Raw genomic sequence first — 7,810 nt, forward strand, 5'->3', positions numbered from 1 at the left:
ATTAACGCTCTAGAACAGTATAGCCGCCGACAGAATATAGAAGTTCATGACTTGGCTTAACGAGAAGACGAAAACTTGGTAGCAGAAATAAATAAGATTGCCATGCAACTTGAACTTCCGTCACTATCTTAAAAAGATTTGCACGAAGTTAATCGTCTGCGGGCAAAAAAAGGAAAGGACGCTGTCATTCTTGTTCGTTTTGCCACAAAAATACTCAGGAAAGCATGGTTTGAAAAGAGAAAGAGAATCTCAGGACCCGAACGCAGGGCATTAGGTTATCCGACAACTTGACTTCCACGAACAGGCGGCTACTTTGGCTTGCGAAAAACAGGGCAAAAGAGTTGAACTATCATTTCTTCTGGAGTTCACAGGGAAGTATCTTTGCCCCGCCATGGTGGTCTAGTGGCTAAGGTACTCGGCTGCTGACTCGCAGGTCGCGGGTTTGAATCCCGGCTGCGGCGGCTGCATTTCCGGTGTAGGCGGAAATGTTGTAGACCCGTGTGCTCAGATTTGGGTGCAAGTTAAAAACCCAAGGTGGTAGAAATTTCTGGAGCCTTCCACTACGGCGTCTCTCATAATCATATGGTGGTTTTGGGACGTTAAACCCCACATGTTAATCAATCGGGAAGTATCTTTGTACGCAAGCAGCCGAACGCCCGTGCACTCAAGCTCACTACAGAAAGTGACTTAGACAAAATCGGCCAAGTTTGCAACACCTTGCCAATTATTACAATTATGGAACCATACCACAATGTTGCATCTTTTAACAACTTTGTTATGAAAAACAGCTGTTTTCAAGAAAAGGGGCTGAAACAGCTCCACGTGAATGCGCAAAGCTTAAGGAATAAGCAAGCTTATATAGAGATGTACATAGCGCAGCTAAATTGTTCCTTCGATTTTGTAGTTTTTTTCAGAGACATGGTACGCGGCTCAGCATGACGTCATTCATTTCTCGGGCTACAATCGCATTTCAGTTTCTCGTTCTCAAAAACAAGGTGGTGGCGTGTCTATCTATGTACACGATTGTCACGGAGTGACATTTTGCCTGAATATACATGTGTTACTGATCATTTTCAATGTGTTGCCGTAGTTTCTCGAAAAATTCTTATTGTTGCTGTGTGCCGCCCACCGCGAGGTGCGTTAGCAGAATCGGTTCATTGCATAGACAAAGTACTTGAATTTTCTAACATGAAGAAATTTCATTCGATTGTTGTTGGTAGTTTCAATACTGATTTACTTTCAAGTAATAATGAAACTATCCAACTTCTTGAAGCTCTGTTCGCAAATGGTTGTGAGAATCTCATTGACCTTCTCACGCGAATAACTCCGAATTTAAAAAACATTGATCAATTTATATTTTACTTCTAACAAAGAATGAAACATGTTCTCGAGTGCTAAGCCTGGTATAAGCGATCATTTGCCGAAATTTTCTGCAATACCACTCTCTAGGCGCATTGCTAGAAACAACTTCAAGCATGTCATAAATAGCGAAACCATACAGCTATTTCAAACATTGCTTTCCAATACAAATTAGTGTGATGTTTATACAGGAGAAAATTTCTCAGCAGCATATTGATCTTTTCATACCAAAAGTGAAAAAAGCATACATCGCATTTCCTCTAATCCCTGTCATCTAGCATAAAAGAGCTAAAAATGAATGGGTAAACCATGAACTATATAAGCGCAATAAACACAGAGACAAACTATTCAATCACTTCTTAGAGAGCCCTGACCTTCAAGTATTTAAATAATTTAAACAAGTTCCCAACGAAGTGAACAGTGATAAAAAAAGCAAATCTGAATACTATACGCATAAATTTATACGTATACGAATACAGAGCAGCTATCAAGGAAGCCAAGCGCGTTTTTCTTAATAATACCCTTCCCTCAATTCTTGTAACCAACCCTTCTAAGTTTTGGAAAACTGTTAAACCTAGGGAAAAGAAAAACATTTCGCTTACGAACTCAGACGGGCAGCCAGTTCGCTGTGAAGAGTGTTGCATTGCATTAAATGATTTTTTTGTTACTTCTTTTTCAAGTTGTTCTGCTTCTGCGTTGCCCCAAATGCCTAGTCGTGATTTTTTACCCATGTATCCTGTTACCGTTGATGCCATTGGAGTGCAAAATTTAATTCACAAGCTTAAGTTATCCTCTTCTTGTGGCGTAGATGAAATCAACTCAAAGTTTCTAAAAAACACTGCATTGTATTCATCAATTTACTTGTCCTTAATCTTTTCGCAATCTATTCAGACCTCCACTTTGCCGCTTGACTGGAAGGTGGGGAAGGTGGTCCCTCTGCACAAATCTGGTAACACACAGTCTCCTTTCAATTACAGACCAATTTCCCTAACCAGTGTTCCTTGTAAAATGTTAGAACATATAATTTACTCCAACCTTGTCTCATTCCTAGAATCAAATTCTTTTTTTACTCCCTACCAGCACGGATTCCGAAAAAGTTACTCACGTGAAACCCAACTTCTTTATTTTACTATTGACATAGCATCGGCTTTAGATCACGGCTCACTTGTGCATTGCATTTTTCTTGACTTTCAAAAAGCTTTCGATAAAGTGCCTCACCAATTACTCCTCCTGAAAATTAGTGCCTTAAACATTGACCCGAACATTCTTAAATGGATTGAATGCTTTCTGACTAATCGCACTCAGTTTGTAACAACTAATGGCTATAACTCACCTCTTTCTAAAGTAACATCCGGCGTACCCCAAGGTTCCGTATTAGGCCCTTTACTCTTTCTTATATATATTATTGATCTCCCAGACAGCATTAACTCCGCTATAAGGTTATTTGCAGATGATTGTGTAATTTACCACGAAATAAACAATGAATATGATAACCAATTTCTACAGTCAGACCTTGACACTGTCTCAACCTGGTGCAATAAATGGCTTATGACTCTCAACTCTAACAAATCTAAATGCATGTCAATAACCCGGCGATCTATTTCTCCCCCCTGTACCTACAGAATTAACGCCGTTCCCCTCCAGCATGTCTCTTCATATAAGTACCTCGGCGTTTACATTACCAACAATCTATCTTGGCACACGCATGTTACCTACATCTGTAATAACGCTAACCGAACGCTAGGATACTTACGCCGCAACTTTTCTCGCGCTCCGCTGTCCCTCAAAATTCTATTATACCGATCACTAATTCGCCCAAAGCTTGAGTACGCGTCCTCTATATGGGATACCGTGCAGCAAAATTTAATTAACGCGTTAGAATCTGTTCAGAACCGCTCAGTTCAGTTCATTTGTTCTAATTATTCCCGTACTGCTAGCATATCAGAAATGAAATCTAACCTTGACCTACCCAATTTAACTGTCCGGAGGAAACTGGCGCGATGGCATTTTTTTCATAAGATATTTTTTCACAATCCATCAATGAAGCGAGACCTCATTGCACAACCGTCATACCACTCATCGCGCATTGATCATCAGCATAAGGTTGCCATTCCGTTTTGCCGCACCAAATTCTTTTCAGCAGCCTTCTTACCGAAAACAGCCGCCGATTGGAACCACCTTCCCTCTTCCGTTGTATCAATAACAGACCCTTTGTTATTCAAGACTGCAATTTCTCAGCAATGCTTGTAACTATACGCAGTTTCCATTGTCTATCTTTGTCTTGTATGTGCTTGAATTCTTATACATTTTTAGTTGACTTATGTTGCCTTCCTGATTTGCGCATCTTATACTTGTTTCTTTATTTTGTCTTTTTTTCTTGTGTGTTATATATGTTGTACCCACCCCCTCTGTAATGCCCTACGGGCCCTGAGGGTATTCTAATAAATAAATAAATAAATTTGAAACTTCAATGAGTGATGATCGTAGAATGTGGAGCATTTCGGTGAGCTAATAGGTCTTTCAAAAACTGTGTCGTCAAATATATTTGTAAATGATGTCAAGTTTTGTGGTCAAGACGCTGCTAATTTACTCAATAATCATTTTATCAACGCTGGTGCTCCAACTTCAATATTTCGCTTTTCTGGAAATCTAAATGGAACTTGTAAATGGAACCTGTAAATGAAACCATATTTCTTACTCCTAAATCTGCAAGCGAAATTCTTTCTATTCTTGACTCCCTAAAAAACAAGTCAGCCACCGGAGAAGATGGAATTAAAGCTCAACCTATTTAAGCGGTTGCTCACATAATATGTGGTCCATTGAAACACATCTGCAGCTGTATACTTGCTACTGGAGTTTTTACTGAAAAAATTATGATAGCTCGGGTTGCAGTGATTTTTAAGGGTGGTAGTCACAATGAATTAAACAAGTTTAGACCTATTAAGGTACTGCCATTGTTCTCGAAAGTAGCACAACGCATTATATAAGCGTTTTAATAGCTTCCTGCTAAATTAACGTATAATTTCGGATAAACAATATGGCTTCCAGAAAAATAGGTCAATGGAAATGGCATTATTAAGAATCAAGGATACAATAATAAATAACATCGAGGAAAAAAAACTTACCATTGGTATATTCTTAGATTTTCGTAAGGCCTTCGATTCGATAAAACATGAAATATTACTCGACAAGCTTCAAGTGTATGGCATTCGTGGCACAGCATTATAACCTATAAGTAGTAACCTAGAATCTCGACTGCAGTGCACTTTTTTGCAAGATCACAATTCGGAATAAAGCGTAAATAAATATGGGGTACCAGAGGTTCAATATTGGTGCCATTACTGTTTATCCTATATAATAATGATATATTAAACATTCCACAAACAGATGATATGGTAATGTACGCGGATGACACAAATGCATTCTTTTCCGGTACTCACCTACAAGAACTAGAAATAAAGCAAATTCTTGATTGAAGGAACTTCACCAATAGCTACAAACAAATCAGCTTGACCTAAATGCGAAGAAAAACGAAATTCACTATTTTTTGTTCTAAGAATAAAGAAGTAAGCCATGTTGTGAAGCTTTTTTACAGCGGATTGCTACTAGAGGATGTGACAAGCCATTCTTTTTTTTAGGTGTTCCATTTCAGGAAAACCTAAACTGGACTTAACACATAGATAAAGTTCGAACTAAGGTTGCACAATCAGTTGGCCTATTACAATGAAATGATGCTATGTGCCACTTAAACTCGTCAGTGATTACCTCAAAGCACGAAGCATGCATACTTCTCACGCTAAATCGGTAGTTTTACCGTCCACGAGAAAGACAGAGAAAAACTTGAATCTTTTTGTGGGTGGCCAGAGAATCGAAATCGCACGAAAGCATCGCTTCCTTGGAGTTACATTAGGGAGCCAACTTAGATGAAGTCAGCATCTTGCTGATCTAGAAAATGAAGCCAACTGCACCATAAATGTACATCGCATAGCGGGAACAAAATGTGGTGGTACATCAGCGCCTCTACTCCACGTCAATTGTGCACTAATCCGACAGAAAATTGCCTACTCCACGCCAGTTCTACACAACATCTCTCAGACGTCGCTTCACCGACTTGAGTTGTTACAAGTACGAAGCTTACACATATATCTGGGGGTTACACAGGCAACATCAAGTTCTGTGACACTGGCAGAGGCAAGAGAACCTAACTTTATAGTAGTTACAAATGTTGAGACATGTCGGCACCCAACACCCTTCGCATCCGCTCATATTCAACATCGTGAATCGTGCTGGAACGAAAATACACCATGTGTACCAGCAGTACATTTCCCGGCTTCCCAGTGTGTCAACACATTGGCCACTGGACCAAAAGTACCCGCCATGGCTGATTGAGCTACCAACTAATAAAATGTCAAAAGAAGGACTTCACAGCAAACATGTGCCAATCATTTCCGCACAGCAGTTGACATCACATCATCTGTTTGACAGGTACCAAGGCTACACTCACGTGTACACTGACGCTCTGTCACCAAAGAGACAGCGACATCAGCATTTATTATTCCGGAATTGCGCGAAGAATATGCATGTTGGTTGGGCCATCTCTCCTCTTCAACAACGTTGGAGCTCATAGCGATTTCGCTAGCAATAAGCTTTATTAAACTGTCAAAGACAACAAAAAATGGATAGTAAATATAGACTCTCTGGCAGCACTCGCATGTGTGGAAAACGCCACGTCACTGCAGAATCAAGGGAAATGAAATGGCACATGAGTTGGCCAAAACCCCTGATCAGAGTATGCAAGCGTGCCTCATTCCTGTATCTGAATATGATGTAAATTGAATTTTAAGAATAATGACAAAATGGTGAAATATGCTTGTCTATCTGGTTCACAGAAAAAAACAAAGGAATCGATCCTATATGCAGTTGATCCTAATCTTGAATGCCAATTAAACCATGAACTCCCAAGACGTGTCGACACACTCTTACATCGCCTAAGACTCGGAACTGCTTACACAAAGCACTTCCTACTTCGTATTCTGCGTGCAACATCGTCAGCGTGTTCATGCGGCCATGATGACGAGGATATTTATGACCTCTTGTTCTACTGTCCCAAACACGACACACACCAAAAGCGACTCCTACAAGAACTGCAAAAGTTAGATACCGATCGGCCATACGCGCTGAATAAAATACTAGGCCCATGGTCATCTAAAACAAATGGCAAAGCAATCAAGGTGCTGCAACACTTCTTCGAAGACACGAAGATTTGTGACCACTACGGAGTGGACTAAAGGTAAAAGAGAGCGTGGCAACTACGTGTTTATTCTGCCCATAAGAGAACTTCTGTTCTCACCTATGTAGGACTGTATATAAGCATATATGCAAATTTGTTTTTTTTCTTCTTATTTGTAAAAATCTAGCGGAAAGGGATAGCCGTCGCCAAGTAACAGTAACAAAAACTCCTTCGTTTACTCTCTATTTAAATAATGAAAAACCCTGCCCAAATCTTCCAACGGGAGAACTCGAGTAAATGCGTCGCAGAGTGGTCGGGGTATCGCGTGAATATTGCGTAATTTCGTAAGAGTAAAATCAGGTTCTCTTCTTCTCGATGTAGAAGAAACCACTTCTCCCCACTCGGCGCCCGCGACGCACCACCCGCGGTGGATGTATTCACGTCAAATGATACAAAATTGGTGCATGTGAGGCTAGCGAGACAGCCGCGAGCATGCTATGAGCGCAGCATGTAGTCAAGTTTTATATGACACGCATGCTATAAGCATTATGTTTGGACGTGTCATTTACGTTAGTCGCCCATTCGCGTCACGTAATACCAAATTTTGTATCGTGTGGAACTAGTGAAAAGGTCACAAACACGCTATGAGTGTAGCATGTAGACATATTTTACATTGATGATTGATATGCGGGGTTGAACGTCCCGAAACCGCCATATGATTATGAGAGGCGCCGTAGTGAAGGGCTCCGGAAATTTCGACCACCTGGGGTTCTTTAACGTGCACTCAAATCCGAGCAAACGGGCCTATAACATTTCCGCCTCCATCGGGAATGCAGCCGCCGAAGCCGGGATTCGATCCCGCGACCTGCGGGTCAGCAGCCGAGTACCTTAACCACTAGACCACCGCGCCGGGGCGACATATTTTACATGACATGCACATCATGGTTATCATGTTTGGAGGTGTCATTTACCTTCGTCGTCCATTAACGTCACGTGATACCTAATTTGGTTTACGTGGAGCTAGTGAAACGACCGCGAGCCTCTAAAAAGCATAATATGTTGTCATGTTCTTACATGTGTGTCATGATTATCAATGTTGCACCAGTCATATACCTTCGTCATTCATTGATGCCACGTAACACCAAAATTTGTATATGTGAAGCCAGCGAAACAACCGCGAGCACACCATAAGCGTAGCATGCATTTATTTTTTATATGACA

The sequence above is a fragment of the Rhipicephalus microplus genome, chromosome 7 (assembly GCF_043290135.1).
Source record: "Rhipicephalus microplus isolate Deutch F79 chromosome 7, USDA_Rmic, whole genome shotgun sequence".
Lineage (NCBI taxonomy): Eukaryota > Metazoa > Arthropoda > Arachnida > Ixodida > Ixodidae > Rhipicephalus > Rhipicephalus microplus.